Source organism: Eschrichtius robustus, chromosome 5, assembly GCF_028021215.1.
Source record: "Eschrichtius robustus isolate mEscRob2 chromosome 5, mEscRob2.pri, whole genome shotgun sequence".
Classification (NCBI taxonomy): Eukaryota; Metazoa; Chordata; class Mammalia; order Artiodactyla; family Eschrichtiidae; genus Eschrichtius; species Eschrichtius robustus.
Genome location: NC_090828.1, coordinates 46,315,876 through 46,341,760, shown reverse-complemented (window position 1 = coordinate 46,341,760; position 25,885 = coordinate 46,315,876). Strand labels below are relative to the sequence as shown.

General features: G+C 37.0%; 1 protein-coding gene across 5 annotated transcripts in view; it reads left to right on the top strand.

Moving 5' to 3' along the window:
- GULP1 (GULP PTB domain containing engulfment adaptor 1) overlaps nucleotides 1-25,885 on the top strand; it is a 257,106-nt gene that overhangs the window by 1,232 nt on the left and 229,989 nt on the right. The window lies entirely within an intron of this gene.

Sequence of the window (25,885 nt, the reverse complement as noted above, 5' to 3'; positions counted from 1 at the left end):
TACCTTAAGAGAGGCGCACGGCGCTGCGGGGTGCTGAGACCCTGGGCTCTCGGTCCCGCCGTTGAGCTCGCTCGCCCGGGTCCACCACCCCGGGGGGCTGATTCACTGCACGGATCAGAACCCAGCGCGATCGGTTCTTCCCTGTGGCTCCTGGGGCCGCCGCTCCGAGTTCCGTGTGTGCGGGAGGGAACTCTGGGCAGGCTGGTTTTCTTGGAATGTGTTTACGATGTTGAATGGAACTTGAACAGGAAGCTGGGCGCTGCAGCTGGAACAAGCTTGCCAGGGTAGAGTAAGGAAGACGTAGCTGGTGTTGGGCTTGGCGTGTGCACTTAGTACCTTGGGCAAACCCCGAGTAAGTGCGGTTGTCGGTCAAGGTATCCCTTCCTGGGTCCTAGCAGTTTTCCCGACTGAGCTCGCCTTATTTCCACTGGCAATCAGGCATTTACATGCACTATTTCAGTCTGCAAGGTTGACAAAGTATAACGCAATTAGGAAGAATTTAATAAGTTTATTTTGGGACCTGCTTTTTTTTTTTTTTTAATCTTGCATAAGCACTTGAGAATAAAAGTTTTTGGAGAGTGTTCGAGTCGTGACTCCCCTTGTTAATTTCTAGGACTACAAGGAGACCCGGACACTGATGATTTTGTGTCTTTGATGCCAAGTGGGTGATAAGGTGGTAAAGGAGGGCAGTAATGAGACAGAGTGAATGTGAGGAGGTAGGAAACTCTGAGAGGAGTTGGGCATTTTTCAGATTTGCAAATCGCCCCTTTTTCTGCCAGTCTTTCCCTCCTTCCCCCACATAAACAAGTAACCTTGCTAGAAAACCCACCAATTGGGAGAGTGCAGTCGCTGGTGACTACAAGCCTTGCTGGAAACAGCAGACAGACTAAGGTACTGCCCCACTGCATAATTAAAAGGTCTCCTTGAGCTGTCCAGGAGTGTTTTCCAAGTTTTTACCACTGACAAGGAAAGAAGAGAGGAACCTGGCCGGCAGCCAAACTAGACTGAGCTCAGTAGCCAGGCATGAAAGGGACTGGGGAAGTTGCTGGGGATAATTGGAAAGGAGCTGTTGGTTGTACTTGGGTTTAAACAAGGGGTTTCTTTTGCAGTGAGAGTTTTTAGGTGACTAAGATCAGTATTCTTGGCAAAAAAATAAGCTAAGCATAGAGTGCAGTGGGAGGTGACAGAGGAGAGTGAAAGAAGCGGTCTAGGAGGGATGTCTGACCCTTCCCTATCAGTGTTGCAGTGGAATAGCTGGGGGCCTGGTGCTTTTTGTGCGATCATACTTTGCAGATACCCACACTTTGTTGCTATTTGTCTCCTCAGCTTGGACTAGGCTTGCTGCAACTTCAAGCCCTTGACCTTGACCTTCTTTGTTTTCACAGCCAGTAAGAACTGAAGACTTGGGTTTTGAGCAGGTGATTTTCCACCTAAATCGAATAATTCAATTAGGTATTCTCAAATGGCACAAAACTAGGTCATGAAATTAAAGTGGAAAATGTGTCCAAATGTCTTCCCTGTGTTTGTCAAAAGTGATCCCGATAATAGAACTTGCTCTTTCACCAGAAGGAGTAGAAGTTGGTGTGATCTCAGTATTTCACACATTGGCCCAATACGTTAAGGCCCTGCTGCTTCCAAGTTCTGGACTAGCCAGGAACTGAGAGTCTTATCTGCAATTAGGACCCTTCTTTTATGGGTTAAAATTGTTATGTTTCCTCTTTTTTTTTTTTTTTAGGAAGGTTGGTCTACTGTTGTGGGTTTGGGGGTTGAATAGTAAAAAACACTAATATGGTATTTCCTCTGGATTGGTGAGTTTGGGATTGTGAATTTCAGCCTATTCTCTGAGATTGACTTTATGAATCGCCCTTGGCAATGTGCTTTCCCTGTCTATGATTTCAGTTTTTCCACTTGCAAAATAAAGAAATTTCCTTTGCATAATTACGAGCTTACAGTGAGCTTTGAAGAGATGAAATTATGTTAATAGGTTTTTAGATATAAAGGTCATAGGGCTTCTGTCTGGGTTGATTCAATTGAGATTTATAGGGTAAATTGGAATATTTATACCTAAAATACACATGTAATAGTGACATATCTATTTAATTTATAAAAATTACTACTGTGCATTTTAATCATAGCTTTAGTTTAATCATAAATTTTATTTTTGGAGAATATTGGGTGAGATTTTCTTATGACTAAAGCTGAGTCATTCTCTCAAACAGAAAAGAACAATCAGCAAATTCATTGACTTTTTTATTTTGGTTTCTATTTATACTCAAGGACCAGTTATTTTTTTAAGACCAGCTCAATTTTGCCTTTATGAGAAGTTACCAAATATATTTGCACAATTTGGCTCCCTTCTTGGAAATAACACTTGAGAGACTGAAATACATTTATGATGTACAAACAAACTTTCTTTTCCCAATGGCCACAACAGTTTCCTTAAAAGTTTAGAGGGTAGATTTAGGAGCCATTCATTAATTGATTCAACCAATATTTGTTGCATACTTTTTATGTCCGAGGAAACATCAAGCTCGGATTTTAAATCCCAGCCCTGAACTTTACAGCACTGTGATTTGTGCGGGTTATTTTACTTCTTAAATGTTTTACCAACATATAATTTATTATCTATATTGCTATCCGTAATGTATGAACTTTTTGACTATTGATACATGCATGATAATTGTGAAATATTTAATTTTTTAGTTTGACATATCAATTAGTAAAATAAACTACCTATTTTTATAGTTCAATGTACTGTATCATACTCTTGGATGTGTAACTTAACTATTTTTCAGGTGAACAGGTTAGTGTATTAGAGAAAGAAAACAGAATAAATATGGATAAATTAAAGGATAAGATCTTTTGGTAAAATACTTAATCATAACTTTTATTTTTAGACTTTACCTTATCATTAATAGTGAATCTATAAAAAGTGGAAGTATAAGGAAGATTGCAGTTGAATTTATGGTCATCTTAACACGACAGGCACTTTTTTTGAATAATCAAAGAACGAGTGAATGTTCAAGGATGTAATAGGGTAATTTTAATGTAAAATAACCAGTTTTGCTTTTGATTTTAAACTTAACATTTTAAAAATCTTACTCTCCATTGCTGAATATTAGATAATTTAAATTTTACTTAGCAGAGTACTTTGTGGTTCATTCTGAAAAACTGTGATTGTTTTGTAAAACCTCTAAAGAACAAAAAAAGTTATTTTATTCGAATATAATAATGGATTCAAAAGTAGTTACAGGACCCAACTGCATGACTGCCGTGAGCCCTGGTCCCTAAACATGTTAGAGGCTGGTGGATCTAATAGTGTTTGTTTTAATGCATTTAGAGATCAGGAAAATTAAACTTGTTCCTATGGGAGCTTAAATATATTCAAATTGAAGAGGAAAAATAGTATAAACTTTGAGCAGAGAAATTGCTTTGCTTCCAGTGAGGATATGAAATTGAAATCAGCCCTTTATTTTTAAAGACAATCGCTAAAGTCACTGTTGCAGAGTTAGGCTTAGAAAACAGTTCTTATACTCTTTTTAGGCTCTGTTATTTGCTAGTTTTGTATTTGTTTTATGCTAAGAAAATGTTTTCAGCCACTCTAATGATACTTATAGTGCATGATTATTTTTCATCAGAAAACAGTTAATTGAGTCAAATACTGAGCAGGAGAATAAGTACAAATTTTCTGTTTACCACTGAAATGGTATAATTATAGTAAATTTGGAATTAGTTTCATCATTCACTATTGTATACTTAAGGATAGCTTTGGAAAGACTGCCCTAATTGGCTCACATAATATGAATAAGTGAGTTAATTTATGTAACAATTGGGATTGAAAAGATTAATATGACTTTTTTTTTTTTTTGAACACGTTGGGTCTTCGTTGCTGTGCGCGGGCTTTCTCTAGTTGCAGCGAGCGGGGGCTGCTCTTCGTTGCCGTGCGCGGGCTTCTCATTGCAGTGGCTTCTCTTGTTGCAGAGCACAGGCTCTAGGCGCGCAGGCTTCAGTAGTCGTGGCACGAGGGCTCAGTAGTTGTGGCTCGCGGACCCTAGAGCGCAGGCTGAGTAGTTGTGGCGCACGGGCTTAGTTGCTCCGCGGCATGTGGGATCTTCCCGGACCAGGGATCGAACCCATGTCCTCTGCATTGGCAAGAGGATTCTTAACCACCGCGCCACCAGGGAAGTCCCAATATGGCTATTTAAAAGAGTTTTAAATAACACTGTATGTATTTTTCAGGGTGCACCTACTAGACAATATCTAGATAGTAATAGCCGTCTTTATTTCATGTTTGTTTCTTGCTATTAACATTATATAAATATACCTACATATAATCTTCATCACATGCCTTCTGAAGAGGAGATTCAGAATATATGTTAGAAACTTCCAATCCTTGGATAGCTAATCCCTCCCCCATATATATGTTTATATGTATATGTATGTATATATATGTACAGAGAATTATGACATATGTATTCTTTGATGTTTCTCTATTTGTGCTAGGTATATTTTTCGTAGGAAAAAGCAACTTCAATTAATTGATATTTCTGAGCTAATTTTAACCATTAGTTTAAAATCTTTTCCAGATGACTCTTGCTAGAGATTCTTGATTTTTTTTTTTTTTTTTTCCAAATTTTAAAGGAGCTTTCATGCTTTTATTTATACCTGTAAAGGATGAGAAAAATAGTGTAAAAGATCTGGTATCATTGTTCTTGGTTAATGGCTCTGATGGTGACATAATCATGGAAGCCTTTTCTACCTTTCTTAAGTAGAACACAGGCAAATGTGCAGTTAACTACTGTCAGAAGGTAAATTCACTGCTTGCAAGGTGGCTACTACTGCTAAGTTTATAAGGTTCTGTGAAGTGAGAATTGTGTGTAAATGTAGTGTTTTCCTGGTATTGTATAGCTTTTTCTTATGATTATCAGATGTTACAGTTGATCTGTTCCCTGATACTTCAACCACAAGTCCTCCAAGAATTTCAGGGAACATAAACTTTGACAGAGCTGTTAACCAAGAGCAGATTGAATGATTTGGGCTCAGTCTTTAATCCACTCTCTTGTAGAAGTGATGATAGCCATTCAAATGACCAAAACACAGCTCGTTGAGAGGTTTGGTAGAAGGAAATAAGTAATAGAAGAGCACAAGTAACCTACTAAAGGAATCATTAAGGATTGGATGTATAATCTTTTAAAATAGTTATGTAATATTTCATCAAATGATAACTAAGCTCTACTTCTCACTTAGTTTGTAATAGTGATTTTAGACAGCATTTTGGCTAAAAAGCAAACAGAACCATTTGTGCTGTGGCAGCAGATCTCCAGTTTGGGGTAATTAACAGTTGATATAAGAGAATGCACTTGATTTTAGCTTCTTGATTTCTCTTATAGCTGTTTACAACCATCAAGAGTGCCAGTAAAATTTTAACAGCAAATAGGTTAATTTACCCAGATTTCCACATGGGTGAGTTAAAACATAGTTTGATAAGTACTGATAGGAGTTTTACTTAAGAAGACAGAGTACTTTGTAGAGTGTTTTTACAGGTCAATGTGCATGTTATTCTCATAATCTATTTAATTTTTGTCTGCCTTTGAAGAACTCCATAGAAAATATGGAACTTTGGCTGATGGTAAAACTTTCTTACTACCTCCTTGAGGATGTGCACTATTATAATCGTAAAAATGTCCTTAAATGTCGGTTTTTGCTGGTAGTACACATAAATATAGAGAAATTTGGCTTACTGTAAAGAACAATTGTTTGAGTTAATTCCAAAGCAATTTATCTCTATGCTGCATATAGTAATTGAGTATAATTAGTAAGAAGCTACTTATGCAGTATAGTTTAGCAAAATACAGTTTGAGAGAATTGTTAAAGAGAAATATTTGAGTAAATGAATTGTATTTGAAATTATCTAAATGCCATCTGAAATGGCAAAAGTCTATTGAAATTTCAGATCTATAAAGTAACAATGCTTTATAATAAGAATAGGTATTGTTTTGAAATTTTGTGAATTATTATTTCTGTTTTATATCATTGTGACTCTGGATATCTAGGAGAAAAGCCTTTAAAATTCTTTATGGCAAACAAGTTAGATTTATTATATTGCCCACATTGTCTTTAATTCTTTTTAAAGGAAGAACTGCTACTAAATTTATAACATGTGAATTTATCATAGGCTTAATTGCTTAAATTAGGTAGACTAGGAAATTTATGATTAATTTGGAAAAATGAAATTTCCTAGAGTAGTGCAGATGAGGCTTTAAAAAACAATGTTGTAATAAATCTTTCTTTGGGACTTTCTTATTCGATGAGATATACGGACTTTCTCTTAAGTCTTCATAAAAATTTGCAATCTTCCCCCACCCCCGTTTCTCATTCTGAAAAATGTAACTAGGTTTAAAGTATGAGTTGACAAATAAGGGATTTTTATATTATCCAATGGAATTTAATATTTATTGAACACTTTTTTTTTTTTTTTTTGGCAGTTATGTTCTTTTAGTAGTGGGTGACAGAGACCTATCTCCAATTACCTTAAATAGACTTAAATAGAACTTGTTATTTCCATATAATTCTGTGCTACAGTGGAGAGAATATTGAAGGAGTAGGGGTAGAGGTTATTCATCAGCACGAGGGGAAGCAGTGTCTGGAAAGAAAGTGTGGAGGTGACTCCTAGGCAAAGGATGAAGATGAGTTAGCAAGCAATGAAGGAGAGCAGTTCAAGACAGTGAGGGGTAAAGGCAAAGAGGCATGGAACCCTGTGAATGGTTTAACAGAGCAAACTGAATTTCGGAACTTTGGAGATGTTTCTCCTTTCTATCTTCATGTTGATGACCATAATCATTAGTAATTGCATATGGGAGTTTAAGAACTTTAACTGGATTAATTATTTTAAAAAACTGCTATCTTCTTTTTATTTCTTTTTTAATTTCTCCAGGTCTAACTAACATGTAATTGGAGTCACAAGGAGTTGAGTGTGCGCTCCATTTCACACTCGTTGTGTGTGGGGGGGGGGGTGTCCATGAACTTGGATATAAAACAATAACATTATTACTCTTGAACACCTCACTTAAATTTAGTATGTTTTTCAGTTTTGAAGGCAGGGAAACACACACACAAACGATCTTAAGTACCTATAACTTTCTAGAAGTTGCACGTATTTATTGTCATGTCTCATTACTCTGCACATATTTTGAAACATTTTTATGTTTACCACCAGTTTAAAATTACAATAATAATTACACCTGCTTCTAGGTATTATTTTTTATATGTGGATATATCTATAGACATGTAGCTATATCTCAAACTGTTTTTAATGTAATTTAATGATTGTACTTTAAATCTGTTTCTTTTACATAATTTATATTTTGTTTTATGCATTTAAAAAGAGTTTTTGAAAGGGGATCTGTAGACTTCATTAGCCTGCCAAATGGATTCATGGCACAAAAAATGTTAAGAACCCCTGGAAATCTATACTGATTTCTTTAGGAGTGCCAGTGAGTTGCTCTGTCATTTAATGAGGATAAAAGAAATTGAAGTTATTTAACTCAGTTTTACCTGATAGCATGTAGTTATGTAGAGATGTCCCATATTGTTTTTGGAAGTAAATTCCCGATAAATAATACTTATTTTGCAGATAATTTGCTTTATTCAAGAAGTGTGTGTGCAGTTTTTGGTTATCTCACTTAGTAACAGCTCAACAAAGAAGCATTTAATTTTATTTCAGAATCTGTATATTAAAAAAATAGATTTAACTTTTTCACATTATAGCATTAACTATTTTTGGAAGGGTTTGGCTGGGAATTTTGTCTTGTCGTACTGGTTTATTTTTCATATATGAATGTTTTGTCTTCTCAGCTTCACTTTAAGCTGCAGGGGAGAGTAGATATGTTTTGCAAGAGAGAATAGATATGTTAAACAGGTTTTTGTGTCTCCTGTTTAGTAACAAATAACCATGCCACTATTGACAATTTCCTGTGAATACTAAGGAAAAAATAAATAATTTATGTACATATGGAAACTTGATTTTTTTTCTATGCATCACTGAGTTACTTAAGGTTATATATTTGGTTATGTGATGTGTTATTGGTCATGATCCTTATAGATGAAAATTTTAATGTGTGCCAAGAATTTTGGAAAATAAGAATACAGAATACATAAAAGTATAGCAAATTATGGTGTTATGAAGGGATATATAATTAAAACATAGATGATGTAATTTATTGCCTTATATTCCCTTTCTTCTTTTTGCCTGGCTTGACAATTCTGTGAAGATACCACCTCCATTTTAAAATTAGTTTCCTGTTTTACTGATACATGATCTAATTGAAACTGATGACTCAATTTTATTTTTGAAATATATGACAAAAGCAGTTTCTTTAAAGTTATTAATTTGAGATAATACTATATAGAGCTTCACATTCATAAGTCAGTCCAATTTTAGTAGGTCTGGACCACCTTAACATTCCAAGGATGGGTACCAGGTAATGATTTTGTACTTGAAAATTGACGGTAGCTTCAAGATCACAATGAGTGACGATTATCTTTCAGTTTGTTTTTTGTTTTTGGCCCCATTTTGTGTCTTCTCTCATGGCAAGCATCAACCATCATTGACATTTAGTTGCATCCCTTCCCTGTTGGATCTCCATGTTCCCTCCAAATGACACGGAATAGCTTAAGCCAGGTGTGATGTTCCACCTGAAGTTAATTCTCCTCTCCATTTCGTGCACGTCGATTCATAAGAAGCGTATTTTCACTTCTAAGAGTCACATCACAGTCCTTGCTATTGGTTGCTTATTCAAATAATTTCCTTATTCCTCTTTGCTCATGGAACTCTTGTGTTATTCAGATGTTCGCTACTCCCCACATAACTCAGGGTGATCTCGGCTGGCCTCGGCCTGCAGCAGCTTGAAGCAGGGTTTCGGTTCCCGGCCAGAGATTGAGGTCCGGCCGTGGCAGCGAGAGCGCTGAACCCTAGCGACTAGACCACTGGTCAGTGACAAGGCCCTGGCCCTTCGGCTTTGCAGAAAAGAATTCCCACAGAGACAGAAAGTAAGGAAACAAGTAAAGTGTTTTTCAGGAGGAAAAAGGGTACGGTACGTGTGGATAGACACACGGGCGGACTCAGAGAGAGTCGCCCTTGTGGTAGTTTAAATCACTTATATGTGGCATTCCTTCCAGGTTTCCTTTGGCCAGTCATTTTGATTTGCCTGGTTCTGAGTCCGTGTTTGATACATCTCAGGATCCTCCCATGTGTGCACATGTATCTCTTAGTCAAGATGGATTCCAGCAAAGAGGCCTGTGGGTAGCTTGACATCACTCCTCTTTTGACCTCCAAGGAGCTTTTTAATTGGGAAGGTCTCCTTGACTTAGAGAATGAGGAGTATGTGGTCTCTTATCTTTTATCTGGGCAGGGCTCAGCCTCTCTTATCTTCATCTTGGAGTATCTGTCTAGAGGGAACTAACTCCAGCTGCTTGGCCTGGGGCCCATCTATCTCCTGCCTCAAGGGGAAGGCAGTTCATTTCTAATAAAAGTGGAATTTGGATTAGGCTGAGCTAATAGTCACTGGCGTTTCTATTCCCCTTGTCAGTGATTGGTTATGGAGGGGGCACTCGTTCCTTGTCCCAGTCAGAGTCAATTATATGAAATGACAGAACTGGAGGGAAGGGGGGTAGAAAAACTTTCTTTACACTTGGGAAGGGGACATTGGATGAGAAGGCATACATACGTCAGCTCTTGATATTTGTCCTGTCTGGAATAGATGCTTGTAATTGCAATAGGGGGTCATCTTTTGTCCATGAAGATATCTAGCTCGAGGGCAAAACAAATGCGTCAATGATGAAAGAAAAAAATGTAAAGAACCTGGACGCTTGATGGCATTGTTGGGTCCCTGAATCAACCTACCATATTTCTGGATTTACTGTTGTGTAAGAGAATGAATTTATTTATTTTTCAAACCAGTTTGAACTAGACCTTTCAGTTACTTAAATGAGAAAGTATCTTACTTAGAACAGTTATTAAGTGGTATCTTAATTTGAAATAAACATTTTAGAAATAACAATTTAGATAATTAAAGAAAACTTATAGACCACTTGGGTTTTGTAAACTTTGGATATGATTAGTGCTATTACTCTATATAAATATTTTATTACTCAATTCACCAAATTTTATTATGTTTTTAATACAGTGATTGTATTAATCATCTTAACTAAAGTTATTTGGGGATGAATATATTCTACATATATCTCAGAATACATTATTCAATAAAAATAAAATAACTTGAAATACAAATTCAAAATCTAATCCATAAAATCACATCACTGTTTATTTGGCTGTTTGGTGTCTTTATTGTACTGGGAACGTTAAATGTACCTTAGGAAACATTGAAGTACTCTCATTGCCTTGTCTGAGTAGTTTCAAGCTTGGAGTCATGATAAAACTAACGTAGTTTTTTAAATACAAAAGATAAAGCTGATGGGAGTAAAATTAAGAAAATTGTGTAGTGCAGATGCATTCACAGAAGTAAAAAACAATGCAGACGTATAATAATCTTTGAAGTCAGAACTAGTGTTATAAAGCTCTAGTTCACTGGAACCGTAAGCAATTTATTTTCTGCCGCCATGTTCATGGTAGTTCTTGCCACCATGTTGAGTTCTAGCTTTTTTTGCTGATTTACCATTATGCACATTGTTTTTTGCTGTATCAAAGTAAGGAGGTATATCTGAGTCTTTGTCCTCTTGCTCTAAAGGTTGTAGGAATTACCCAAAGCTGAGAATTGCCAAAAGCAGGAGTGAAATAGTGAGCTGGCCAAAAAGTTCGACTGAACGAACTTTTTGGCCAATCTAATATGTTTTAGAGTATTAATGCTGAAATGGTTTAACCAGTGGTTTAAGCAGGAGGTGGAGGCAAGCAAAACCAGGAATAATCTAACAGGCTCAGAATAGGCAGGTGTCACAGTGGGCAGGTTTGTTGGCAGTGAGGGGGTGTGAAAAACAGAAAGCTAAAGATGGTGTAGACAGTGGAGGTGAAGAAGGGCAGTGGTGAAACTGGAGGGAGAAACATTACAGATGGTGAAAATCTGCAGTGGCAAATGGTTCATTGGTCAAGAAAGAACAAGGCTGTTGTATTAGAGCTGTATCAGTGTGGATGTTGAAAGTATGGAGATTGGGTTGGAGAGGGAAATGGACAGCCAGTAATTTGAATACCTTAGGAAAGTGAGAGACTTTAGAAGTTACTGATGGAGAGATCCAAAGTTAACAAGACCTCCTACATTACCGTGATTGAGATGTGCATATTTGTTTTTTGCATAAAAATGCTGTAAACATACTTGAGATGCTTCCTCTATGAGCTCATGACCTTCTTTCAAAGTTAGGCAAGGGAACTAGAGAATACAAAGTACTGGAATTCTCAGAGGATTATTGTTCTTTTAGAAGCTGTTTTTCAGGGATTGTTCCGGGGTATCCCTTTGCCCAGAATCAAAGTGCCCTCTGGTGACCTTTTCCTCTTTAAAAGGGAGCCACATTCTTGTGGGTTTTTGAATGTGACTAAATGTCTCTTAGTATGGAAACTATTATAAAGGAAGGGACTCTGCTTCTCCACTTTGGAAAGTTTAGTAGAAAATATAAATAGGCTCACTGCAGATATAAAACGAGAAGAGGATAAATATCCAGATAATTCAAATTCCAACTCTCCCTAGTGCTAAAATAATCAAATAAAGTGAAAATAGTCGTGCCCTTCCCCCGCCCCAATCATTGTCTCTCTTTATTAGGATCTTCATGGCACATGAGCTCTTTTCTTAACCTGTTGTCTTATACCTGTGGTCCAAACCAAAAATGATTTTTTGAAGGAGAAATAACAAGAATATGACAGGGTTTAGGACACACTACGTCAAAATATGGTACCTTGACATACTGAATATTTCAACCTGAGGGAATTTGAGAAACAGCATGTGAAGGAAGGACTTTCTGACCTTCTCCTGAAGCAGGTCACAAAATCCTCATGTGAGAGGTGCCCTCTCTATCCTAGAAGGAAAGGAACATCCTTAGCTCTGAAAACACAGGGACACAGAGGAATCTGAATGATCTTGCTAAGTTTCCCCTAGTTTACTATACTTAGCTCATACTCTTGGTCCTGTCATACCTTTCCAAGACTTGTAACTCTTCTTCAAACCTAGCGTAAAAAAAACATTCAGGTTTAATAATTTCTTTGGGTGTCTTCATTTCTTTATGACGGCTGCTGTGTCACACAAAATTTATATTAAATACATTTGTATGCCATTCTCTTGTTAATCTGTCTTTTGTTACAGGAAGTCTTAGTCGAGAGTCTGGGAGGGTAGAGGAAAATCTACCCTTTTCCTCCTCTGCAAATAGCATTTACATAGTGCTCACTATGTCCTAAGCATTGTGCTAAATGTTTTTTTTGTGATTTGTAAATGATTAAGAAACTTGTTTAAGGTTCCAGTGCTGGCAAACAGTAGACTAGGGCAGATAGTAGGGTGGTAAGTAGTGCATCTTAACCACCATCCTAGTTGGGGAAGTGTACAGTAGAGTGGCGAGAGTCCCCCTGAAGGATTAGGGCAGCTTCGGTAGTTCTCTTTACTGGGGAGAGTGCAATACCTTTGAATAACCTGATCGCCTAGACTCCTGGCTGATGCTTAACTCCCCCTTTTTTGGCAGCACCACGAGCTGCTCATCTCCCACTCTTAGAAGTGACAACTTGGAACTCCCATATGACAAGATATTTGTTCATTTTACCCTACTTAGTTAGATAAAGTATAAAAATGAACTCATTGACTAAATTGTGTCTGTATATTGCTTTGGCTCATGCTTGATTTGATTTGTCAAGAAGGTTAAAATGCTTGAGTGAGAAAATCTGACCTTCCTAATCCCATTTTTTCCCTGGTTTTGTCAAAGTGATAAGGTTTGTATAAATAAAGCCTAAGATGTAAAATAACTAATATTAATAGTTTTTAATAGCAAGTCATGTACTTTTCATTGATATTTCCTTCATTGAGAAGATGGACTAGATAACCTCAAAAAACATTTCAGCCCTTAGAGCAGTCTAAGTTTTAGTTTTAAATAGTTGTTTTTAAACTAAAACAAGTTTCTTAATCAAAATATTGTATTCAAGGTTGTCTGATTTTAATATTTGATTTCATCATTTTGTCTTTCTTTGGTAAGTTAAACTGTTAGACATTTGATCGCTTGAGGTATTTATAGTTTGGGTATTATAAGAAAGTTCTCTTGAACCCTTTGAGCCATAGACAGGGGATATGACATAGTCTACAAGTTAGGGAAGACTCAGCAGTAGAAAGAAATGAGAGTGGAGAGTGTTTCAAGCAGGTAGGAAATCTTAGAGGAGTGAGTATATGGCTCAGCCACAGAATTACAAGATTGAAAATAGAGGTAGAGAATAGAGTGGAAGAGAAAGAAGAACTACAATCGCTGGAGGCAAAGCCCATGAGGCAAAGACCAGATCTTACAGGATGTTCAAATTCAGAGTTTGCTCTCTATTCTGATAGCAATTGGAAACATTTGAAGGATTAAAATAGGATTGGTGACAAGATGTCATCTGCATTTTAGAAAGATTTGACTAGTTGCTCAGCCAGTAAATCTAGGCAAGAGAAGGTGGTAGTCTAGTTTAGCATGATGGCAATGAAAAATGAGTTTGTTCCAGAGATATTTCGGAGGAAAAAAATCTGTACATTTTTATGATTTGTTAGTGATTGTGGGAGGTAGGCAGGAGGATTTTGTAAATGTTGATTCTAAGATTTCTAGTTTTGGCAACCTGGGTGTTGGTATTCATCAGCAAAGTCAATGTAGTAGAACAATTGGAGGAAACTAAAGATTTCAATTTTGGACACATTTTGATGTGTCTCTGAATCATTCTGTTGTAGACGTCCAGTAGTAGTTATTTGATGTACATACATATACGTGTTTGGAGCTAAGAAGTTTGGTGTGGACTGGTGATATATATGTATATGTGGTGTGTGTGTGTGTGTGTGTGTGTACATATATACAAGTTTTCAGATTTCAGATTACAAATATGAGATTTTAGTCTAGCAAGGGCCATCATATAACAAGGCTTGAGGGCAGAAAAAGCAAAGCCTTAAGCACCACTAAGAAGGAACTACCAGTGATGTTGTAAAAGCTAAGATAAAAAAATAATAATTTGAGAAGGAGACAATGATCAACAATGTTAAATAGTATAGAAAGGTAAACAAACAAACAGATTAAAGTGTCTATTATGTGTCTGTTGTACTTAACATGAAGGTCATTGGTGATTGTGGTGAGAACAATTTTGGTGGAATTATGTGTGTGATAAGTTATGGAGTAGAGTACATGAAGACAAATCTTTCATGGTATAAATCTGTAGGTTGTACTGGAAAAAGCCTGAGCTTTGGCTTCTCTGGTGATAGGATTGGCTATTTACAACCTGAGTGCTCTTCAACAGGCAAATTAATCTCATACTGTTTCCCTTTCTTAATCTGTAAGATGACATAGACGATAATGCAGGGTTTCTGAGAGGATTAAAACCATGTTGCATGTAGCATAGTGGCTGGAGTTTGTAAGTGTCAGTAAATGGTAGCTAGCATTATTATGTAAAGTATCAATATAATTTTTGTACTGTTATATTTAACCTCACAGTAAAATTATGTTCTGTTTTCATTCTGATTAGAAAATATGCTGTTTTATATAAATGAATTTATCCTAAACTATAAATACAAATGGAACAACTTCAATGTAGTATGTCATTTGCAACTTATAAAAGATAATAAATTAGAGAGGTACAGAATGAGTATCTGTTTTTGACTATATCTCCATGAAAAAGTTATATATCTTCAGCAAAAAACCCCAGTAGGGACTGGATGGGGAGACAAGATGGCAGAGTAGAAGGACCTTGACCTCACTTCCTCTCATGAGCACACCAAAATCACAGCTAACTACTGAACAACCATCAATAAAAAAGATGAGAACCTACCAAAAGAAGATATTTTACATCCAAAGACATAAAGAAGAAACCACAATGAGACAGTAGGATGGGTGGAATCACAATACAGTCAAATTCCATACCACCTGGATGGGCAACCCACAAACTGGAGAATAATTATATCCCAGAAGTTCTCCCACAGGAGTGAGAGCTCTGAGCCCCACACCAGGCAACCCAGCCTAGGGGTCCAGCATTGGGAGGAGGAGCCCCCAGAGCATTTGGCTTTGAAGGCCAGAGGAGCTTGATTGCAGGAGCTCCCCAGGATTTGGGGAAACAGAGACTCCACTCTTGGAGGGTGCACACAAGGTCTTGCATGCACCAGGACCCAGGGCAAAAGTAGTGACTTCATACGAACCTGGGCCAGATCTATCTGCTGGTCTTGGAGGGTCTCCTGGGGAGGCAGGGGGCGGAGGGGCTGTGGCTCTCTCTGGGGTCATAAAAGCTGGTGGTGGACATATTGGGGAGTGTTCATCTACATAAACTCTGGCTGGAGGCAGATGTCTGTGTCCTTGGCACTGAGACCTGCCCCACCCAACAGCCTGCAGGCTCCAGTACTGGGATGCCTCAGGCCAAACAACCAACAGGGTGGGAACGCAGCCCCACCCACTGGCAGACAGGCTGCCTAAAGACTTCCTGAGCCCACAGACACTTCTAGACATGCCCCTTTACGCAGCCCTGCCCACCAGAGGGCCAAGACCCAGCTCTACCCACCAGTGGGCAGGCACCAGAAGCAAGGAAACTACAATCCCACAGCCTGTGGAACTGAGTCCACAAACACAGGTCAGAACCTACCCTGGGACCAAATGGTCCCTGGCCCTTGGGTGACTAGAAGGGAGTGTACTGCTGGGACACATAGGACATCCCCTCCAGAGGGCCACTTCTCCAAGGTCGAGAAACGTAACTAACCTACTACATACATAAAAATTACAAATAGAAATTTAAGCAGAATGAGACAGCCAAGGAATATGTTGCAGATGAAGGAACAACATAAAAAACTAAGTGAAGTGGAGATAGATAGGCAATCTACCCAAGAAAGAGTTCAGAGTAATGATTGTAAAGATCATCCAAGAACTTGAGAAAGGAATGGATGCACAGAGCGAAAAGTTACAAGAAGTTTTTAGCAAAGAGTTAGAAAATATAAAGAACAATCAGAGTTGAAGAATACAGTAACTGAAATGAAAAAGACACTAGAAGGAATCAATAGCAGAATAAATGAGTCAGAAGAATGGATAAGTGTGCTGGAAGACAGAGTGCTGGAAATCACTGCCACAGAACAGAATAAAGAAAAAAAAAGAAAAGAAACGAGGACACTTTATGAGACCTCTGGGACAACATCAAACACACCGACATTTGCATTATAGGGGTCCCAGAAGGAGAGAGAAAGAGAAAGGACCTGAGAAAATATTTGAAGAGATAATAGCTGAAAAATTTCTTAACATGGGAAAGGAAGCAGTCACCCAAATGCAGGAAGTGCAGAGAGTCCCAGGCAGAATAAACCCAAGGAGGAACACACCAAGACATATATTAATCAAATTGACAAAAATTAAAGATAAAGAGAAAATATTAAAAGCAACAAGGGAAAAGCAACAAATAACATACAAGGGAATCCCCATAAGACTATCAGCTGATTGTTCAGCAGACATCCTGTAGGTGAGAAGGAAGTGGCATGAGGTATTTAAAGTGATGAAAGAGAAAAATCTACAATCAAGAATAGTCTACCCAGAAAGGCTCTTGTTCAGATTTGATGGAGAAATCAAAAGCTTTCCAGACAAGCAAAAGCTAAAAGAATTCAACACCACCAAACCAGCTTTACAACAAGTGCTAAAGGAACTTATCTAAGCAGCAAGGAAAAGGCTACAACTAGAAACATGAAAATTATGAAATGGGAAAGCTCACCAGTAAAGACAAACATTCAGTAAAGGTAGGAAATCATCAACACACAAATGCAGGATATTTTAAATGCATTTGAAATTAAGAGATCAGCAACTTAAAACAATCATGTATATATACATAAACTACTATACCAAAACCTCATGGTAACCGCAAACCAAAAATCTATAATAGATATACGTGCAAAAAAGAAAGAGGAATCCAAACACAACACTGAAGATAGTCATCAAACCCCACTAGCTTAAAACATTGTGTAATTTGAACTGAGATATATCTTCTCCTTCTATAATTTTTTTGTTTTCTTTAATATATACAAATGAAATATGGTGGAAGAAAATTTGTAATATAAAATATTAATATGAAACAAGAAACCCTTAATCCTAAAATTAGGTAGGAGAAAACTATTTTTAAATTTTTAGTGTATATACATCAACACTCTTTCTTAATTTTACAATTGATACATGCTCTTGAAACAAGTTTAAGAATACTGAAGAGTATAAAGAAAAAAAAATGAGTCTCATTGACTGATTTGATGACATTTCCTTAATTTTAAAAATAGACTTGGTTAGGAGTTTGGGAGTAAAATACACACACTACTATGTATAAAATAGATAACCAACAGAACTATACTTAATATCATGTAATAACTTATAATGGAAAAGAATCTAAAAAAGATTTCTCCATCAAATCTTGAATCACTTTGCTGTACATCTGAAACTAATACAACATTGAAAATCAAGTATATTTCAATAAAAATTAAAAAAAAAAGAATTGGGGTCATGGGCTACATATCGGTTTGTAATTTGACTTTTTTCTAGTGATGTGATGGACTTCAGCAGCTGGCTTAGGTGTGTATTGGTATTGGGGTAGGAAGAAATTGAGGAGAAGAATCCTGTCAATATCATTTTATGATTTCAAATTCATGTTACTTTTAAGGATAAATGTAGCATGCTGTGGATTGATAACATCTAAACAGATAGTAAGTAATCAAAGATAAATCATCTGGCAGTGGTTTCTGTCAGAATCATGATTTTTTTTTTCTCGAGTAGACAGATGACTGAGGAAGAACCAGTAAATTATAAACTGATCAGCACAGGTGTCAGTCTTTGCCCCTTTGCTTTATCTTACACTCTCAAGTCTTGGTTCATTTTTCAACTCAATAGCTGTGTCTGTGATTACTGGAGGCCTGAAATCTGGATCATTTAGGTCATTATTTTTGGATGCACACATTCGCACCCACATTTGCCTGGACTCAACTTCTTTTGGTTACGAGAGGAGGCTGCTCTTCTTGTTGTCTAACAGGCATTAAAGTAACTTGGGCCTCAAGGATGGAATCTATTTTTCAGGTCTGGTGTTTAAAATACATCATTTCTATGAGGGGCTAAGAGCAAGCTGCACTGTGTTTTGTAAATTTGCATGTGAAAATGATTATCACAAAGAAGTGTTTTAGAAACGAATTCTCCTCAGTATTAAAATTAAAACCTCACAAAAATCAGTTTTTGATCATTTTTTTTCTCCCTAACACTTTTAAAAGAAATCTCCCCTGGTTAAAATTTGGAAAACAAAGGAATGTACAAAGAAAAAAAAGGAAAAAAAAGAGAGAGAGAACAAACCCACACAGCAGAAATGCACTGGGGCTTGGTTTTACTTTTATTTATGTACCCCCTCTGCATCTTATATACTGAACCTTTACAAAAAAAGGTAAAGTGAAATGTGTAGTCTGTGGGATGTTATGGAAGATTCCAGATAAGTTATTGAAGACTTACTGAGTTACAGATAAACTTGGCCTCTTACCAGATATTTCCATGCTGTGTAGTCTTGCTTCTGGCTCTATCATTTACTAGCTTAGGGCTCTTGGGAAGATAATTTAGCATCTCTGGAACTTTTTTCTTGAATGTAAAATGAAGATAATGACATGAACCTTGTATGTATCACTGAGCGGTATAAAACAAGAATCTTCAGTAGCACCAGTAAGTTTTCATGTAGCTTTCTCCTGTGTGTGACTTAAAGAAAAACACACAACCTAAGAGTTGTGAGTTTAAGTTTTATTCAGGGATCTTACAAAGGGCGATAGCCTGGGAGATAGCCTCTAAACAGCTCTGAGAAAACTGCTCCAAAGTGTAGGGAAGAAGCCAGTGTATATATGATTTTTGACTAGGCAGTATATGCAGTCGGGCGTACATCTTGGTAAAAGATTATTGCTAGTCACGAAGAGCAGATAACTCCAGTTAATGATTTTAGTGCTTTTCTATGTATGGGAAGATGCAAAAATCTGGATTTATTAAAATTCTTCCTGAGATATACATCTAACTATCGAAGGAGCCTAAAGTGCCTCACCCTGTTTTTCATTTTGAATTCCTCTCCGGGTGCACAGTCAGTCAGTGACTGCAGTGGCGAATGCCTTAATCCTTGTAGAACCAGATGGTGAGCAACATTCTGCATGTCTCCTCTCCCTTGGCACAAAGATTTTTAGAGTTTGCACTGTTTCTTTTGGGCTTGGAGAGCAGGCAGCAACAGATTTCCTTGTTCTCCTTTTATCAGATCACCGGCAGGCTTCTGAGGATGAATAAATGGTTAAAGTTCCTACTGTTACATCGTTATTTTTGAAATTGTACCTTTTCACAGTTTGAGTCCAAGGGCATTCTTCTTTATCAGTCTGTATTTGGGGACATGTGACATCATGAATGATCTCTATGTTGGGAAGAAATTAAGTTGTGTTATCTTCAGCTTCCAACCCTGTATAAGAAAGCAGCTTCTGACAATGAATCAAGATTGATTATTCTATAGTGACGTTCTCTATTACTGAACCTATTTGGAGAAAGAACAAATAACTATGGGTCAGGGCTGCTATAGAAAAGTATCCTGCAGCTTGTCTGTAGCTTGAGACATTAGGTGAGAAGATTTCTAAGATCCAACTGTGATAATAGTTGAAATTTAAATGGAGTCATCATCTCCTGGAAAATAAGGGAGAGCCAATAATTGTGTGCTAAGTGGATTAAAGCTACTGGGATTCCTCCATTTAATCATGTAGACCTTCATTCATTCCAAACACTTTTCAAACTTCATGCTTATGTAGCAGCTCCTGTGCTATATTCCTCCAAAGTATCCTAGTGTCAGAGAAGTGTAGACTCACAGGCTTAACCTGCCTGCTGCAAGTGCAATTTCTTTGAAGTCTCAAATTCGTTTGAATCTGAACTTCTACTCTACAAACTTGGTTTTAAAGTAAAACTAATGTATTTTAATTACAGTGAGGCAATACCAGTCCTTCAGGATTATGGACTATTAATCCTGTGACTTCATTTACCCCTTGGCTTGATGTTACATTTCCCTAATAGTATATGTGTCTCTGTTAGAGTGCTATGGCTGTGAGCTGTGGTGAGTCCTTCAAGGTTTTCAGACAGAATAAGAGCAAGGGAAAAGGAGGGAAGGAACTTGATAAACTTTGTATGTATGAAACCTTATGGCTTTGGGCAGGATGGAATGAGACACGAGAATAACAGTATGGAACTAAGTAAGGAAATGTTAAAATAGTCCAGGTGAGAGATGATAAGACCTTGAATGTAGGATCTATCATAATATTGGAAGAGAATGAATTGGAGTGATGTTTAATTTATAGAATTGTTGGCTGATTGAATGTGAGCATTTTAGGAAGAAGGAATAAAGAGGCTCAGTGCAGACTTGGATTGTTTGAGTAGACTGTGGTAGTACTATTCATCAAGACAAAGGAATACAGGATGAAGAACGTGATTGGAGGGAAAGACTAAAAGGTCCACTTTGGATTTTTGAATGTGAGGTGTTTAGGAACCATTACAGAGAGATGATGCCCTATAGCAAGCTGGATATGCCATTTGGAAATAAGGAGAACTCCTGGGATGGAGATATAGATTTGAAAGTTATCAACACTGGGTGATTATTAGTACCATGAGGTCAGACCCTTGAGAGCATTGATAGTTAAGGGGAATCAGAAAATGGAAAGCCAGCAAAAAAGACCGAGAAGAACCCAAACATGAAACCGAAGTCTTTATTCCGCAGGAGAGTCTTACCCACCTGGGAGGTAGATTAATAGAGATCTAAACTAGAATCATCTTATAGGGGATAGGAAAGAAAGGACTGACTTGCCAAATATTTTAAATGAACTATTTTGTGATGTTAAAGGTAAAGGCCAAATTGCACCTAACATAAGGCAGGTACTTCTAGAACTGGCCAGTTTAGCTGGCCAGGGCTTCATGTTCATTTTGGGGTTGTGGCTTTCTGTGTTCACACAGCTCCACTCCAGAAACTGAATACAGATTTCACAGATTTGGCAAAATGAACCTCAATCCTTGGTCAAAACATAAAGCATTATAGGACTCCCTAGGTTACCCCTGATTCCCCAAATACTATCTCTACATCTCATTTCCACAAAGCTATTCTCAAAGGTAACCAAAATTGTATTGTGGAGTTATCTGTTTCTGTTTGTGACTCCATGTTGGGCTTTTCTGATTCCCACGCCATTTTGAATTTGACCAATCGTTGAAGTAGGGGTACCTAGAAGTAAATGTGAGTGGGTGTAACCAGTTTTGCCAAAGTAGATTTTCCTAGGTTATTGAAAACTATTTACTGTAGGGTTATATTAATGTTAATTTGAAAAGCATTTCATTATTTTATGATAAACATTATAAACCTGCATCTATATGTCAAATATAGTTGTATTAGTACACATATTTTTTATCTTAAATCACACTGGATTTCTATAAAATAATTCTGCCGGAAAATAAAGAATTGAGAGAGACAGAGCATTGAAGTAGATTTTAAACCCTACTTTTATTCAGATCTTTTTAGACAGCCTCTTCAGTATAATTCAAAAACAGCATACCTAGATTTGTTATTCTCTTTACGTCATAAGTTTTTCTTTAAAAACCAGGACTTAAGAAGATACCTTAATAAGATGCTTTTAATTTTTCTTCTTCTTTTTAAAAATTTTTCATAGAAAGGAAAATGAAAAGATAAAAAATGCATATAAAGTAATCTTTATAAATTAACTTGGTAAGACACTGGTCTTGGATATAGTACAGAAATGGGTTCTTTTAGCACTTTCTCTAGAGTCACTTTTAGTGCATTTTTAGTTGTGGACTCTTGAATTTTCTACTTGATTTTTGGTACAAACTGGGTAGCCTTCATCAGGTTACTTAGTCTCTCTCTATGAATTTAGGGGAGTGGATGAGGAATAATGTATTTAAGTGTGAAACTACTTTTATGCTTGTATTTCTTGCTCACTGTAGTGGAAGCCCTACAAAAGCAGGGATTGCTGTGTGTTTGCTTATCTCTAGGGACCAGAACCTAAAAGAGTTCCTGGCACAGTAGGCATTCAAGTATTTGATGAGCGAATGCAGAAATAAGAAATTCAAGATCTAGTTTCCTTAAGATAAAGTGTGCCTCATCCAACATGCATATACTAAAATAATGTCTTGGTAAGAGCTGTTAGAAAGATGCAAATGTTTCAGATGCAAATGATGAACTGGGGGAGGACACACCTGTACATTGACCCTTAGCCTATCTATTACATGAGGGCTATTGCTTGGGAGAGTCAGTTTTTATCTCAGGATATTAGCAGAAATCATTCAAACTCTGCACCATGAACTACACAGCCCTGCAGAATCTCACCTTGGCTATCTCACTGCTCCATTGCACTCCATGTGAAGGAATGACAGGATTTTTCAGGGCCCACTTTTTCTATGATTATTTAAGATTATATATATGATTTTACCTATGTGAGGACTTCAGTCCTAAAAACACGTTTCTTCTCAGATTGAATTGGAATAGTCTGAGGTTGAATGAAATAGAAATTATGTTTTTACAAAATATGCTGGATGCAAAATGTAGTTGACACTGTCTAGTCAATTGGTATTTCACTTGGTAATTGAGGGAGCAAATTCTAAGAAGTGGTGATAACTGAAGAGAAATATATTTAGCATAACTTAATAGTAACTTGTCTTGCATGTGTTTGTTGTAATAACACATGGATTTATTTTGATATCTTTTACTATTTTTTTATTATTTCAAGTTTATTTCTCCATATCATGGTGCAGCCTGTCAAAATGGTTATGTGTTGAGAAATGTCACTTACTAATAAAGTATGAGAAATAAGGACTAAATATGTTTTGATTTATTAGCTGATGCCATATTAATGGATAAATCTCCTTGAAAAGTTGAGGAGGACACTGGTTTCATTTATAATTATAATAATATACCTAATCATATGAGTGTATGACTATAAGCATATGTTTTTATAAAGATGTATTTATAATATATTTAAAAATATGCTTTTAAATATATTAGTAGATTTGTATTATTCTTTTTTGGATTGTAATATCTATATCTGCACATTGCAAAGAAGGTGATATTAGATTGAACAGGAAATGCTTTTCTGAGAATGAAATTATAGTTCTGTAAAGAGCCTGATTTTATAATCACAGCTTTTTCATTTCCAGTTTTTCATTGTTCATTTCTTACACCTTGGCAAGCTAATCTTTAGCATCAGCCAAAATTTCACTTGGCTATTTACCCTAATTGATGAATGAGAAAACTTTATGATACCTGCTTAATTTTAGTTGGATAAAATAACTAATTTTCATCTGATTAATTTTTTGGTTCCTTAAAATGATATGTTAATAAATGAGAAAAATCAATCATAAAATAGCAAAGTGCAGTTATTCCTGCTCAGAATTAAAGCAGAATAGAGAAAATTCAAAATATTTCTTTAACTGTTCATCGACTATTGCTGTATATACTACTTCAGTGAATCAGAGAAGCCCTCATAAAAGTTGTAAAACATTTATGGAATCCATTTCAAAGATGGTATAAATTTTTTATAACTATTAGGAGAATTTCTAAGTTCTTAAAAATGCCTTAAATGCTCTAATGCTGTCAGCTGATTAATTTTCAGAGAGGAATCAAAGTGAAAGTGTCAGTAAATTCCCAGTAGTAACCGTGGTGTGCTGATGGTATTCAATTGTTCTTTTTGTTCAATAAAGTCCATATATGGAAATTTAGCTCAATATATCATTTAATTTATGAGTGATATTTGTTTTCTAAAAAGCTTTTAAGCCTACAGAATAAATTCTGTAGGATTTTTTAACTAGCAAATTCCTTTCTGGGAGTATGATTAAAGCTGTTACAACAACTTTTAAACAATATGTATCTCATATAAAGCAAGATATTTGTATTAAGTGTTTATGGACCATAGCAGAGTATTTGCATTTTGCTTTTGAGAAAACTCATTAAAAAAAGTTATTATACATGAATGCATTCTCATTATAAAAGATTCAAATACTCCCAAGATCTAGCAAAATATGTTTACCTTTGTGCCCTCTCACACCCATGATCCTCAGGGTAAAAATTGTTAATAGTTTAGTATGAATCATTCCAACACAAATTCTACCCATTTACAAATATACACCTTGATGTTAAAAAATAAAAAATGGGATCCTAATGTATAGTCTTTTAATTTGGGTTGGAGGAGATCAAGATATTTTGGAATTAAGGAGGTATGATTTGTACATGCCAAGGTCACTATTATTTGGAGCATCTACCCAAGTAGTTGTCACTGTTGCCCAGTGTGAGTCCTCCCAAGCTACTCTAGCATTTTCTTGGCATAGCGTCTCTGAGGAATGGGAAATATGTCCATGAGAGAGTAAAATAATTGTATATAAGTCAGTTCCTTCATCAACAAGTGGTAGCTTAAAAAAAATAGGTATCCTTTTTTCTTTTTTATTTATTTATTTATTTATTTATTTATTTATTTATTTGTGGCTGTGCTGGGCCCTCACTCCTGTGCAAGGGCGCTCTCCAGTTGCGGCAAGCAGGGGCCACTCTTCATCGCGGTGCGTGGACCTCTCACCATCGCGGTCTCTCTTGCTGCGGAGCACAAGCTCCAGACGCGCAGGCTCAGTAGTTGTGGCTCACGGGCCCAGTTGCTCCGCGGCATGCGGGACCCTCCCAGACCAGGACTCGAACCCGTGTCCCCTGCATTGGCAGGCAGACTCCCAACCACTGCGCCACCAGGGAAGCCCCCCCTTTTTTCTTTTAAGAAAAGAAGTTTTTTGGGAGTTCCCTGGTGGTGCAGTGGTTAAGAATCTGCCTGCCAATGCAGGGGACAGGGCTTTGAGCCCTGGTCTGGGAAGATCCCACATGCCATGGAGCAACTAAGCCCATGTGCCACAACTACTGAGCCTGTGCTCAACTACTGAGCGCGTGAGCCACAACTATTGAGCCCACGTGCCACAACTACTGAAGCCCGTGCGTCTAGAGCCTGTGCTCCGCAACAAAGGAAGCCACCACAATGAGAAGCCTGTGCTCTGCAACGAAGAGTAGCCCCCGCTCGCCGCAACTAGAGAGAAAGCCCCTGTGCAGCAACGAAGACCCAACGCAGCCATAAATAAATAAATAGATAGATAGATAGATAGATAGATAGATAGATAAAGTTTGTTAAGTTTGCTCACACTTTTTTTTGTATGTTTGTGATCATTACTGGTTTGGCCCCATATTGCCTTTCTTATATTAACCACACGGTAAAATGCTTGTTAGATACAGTACTTTAGATTGTTCTTTAGTTGATTCTGATCTTTCTTTTTTATCTTATTCTCTCCCTCCCTCTCATTTGACCTCCTGTGATTTTCCTATCTTCTCCTATCTTTAATCCTAACATTTTGGAGCATGTTTGATGGTGATGAATTTAGAAAAGAATTTCTCAACCTCCAGATAATTCTTAGTTGTTGGGTGGGGGAAAGGTTATTCTGGGCATTGTAGGCAGTATTCCTGGTCTCTACCCATTGGATCCCAGCACTATGCTCCCAGTTGTGATAATCAAAAATATCTTCAGATGTTGCTAAATGTCCTCTGGGGCCAAAAGCACCCCCAGTTGATGCAAATGTCCCCTGGGGGTGCACAATCAACCCATTGAGAACCATGGTTTAGTAACATTTCTAAACTATTTTTCTGGTGTATATTTTGCAGGGGTAGATAGCTATC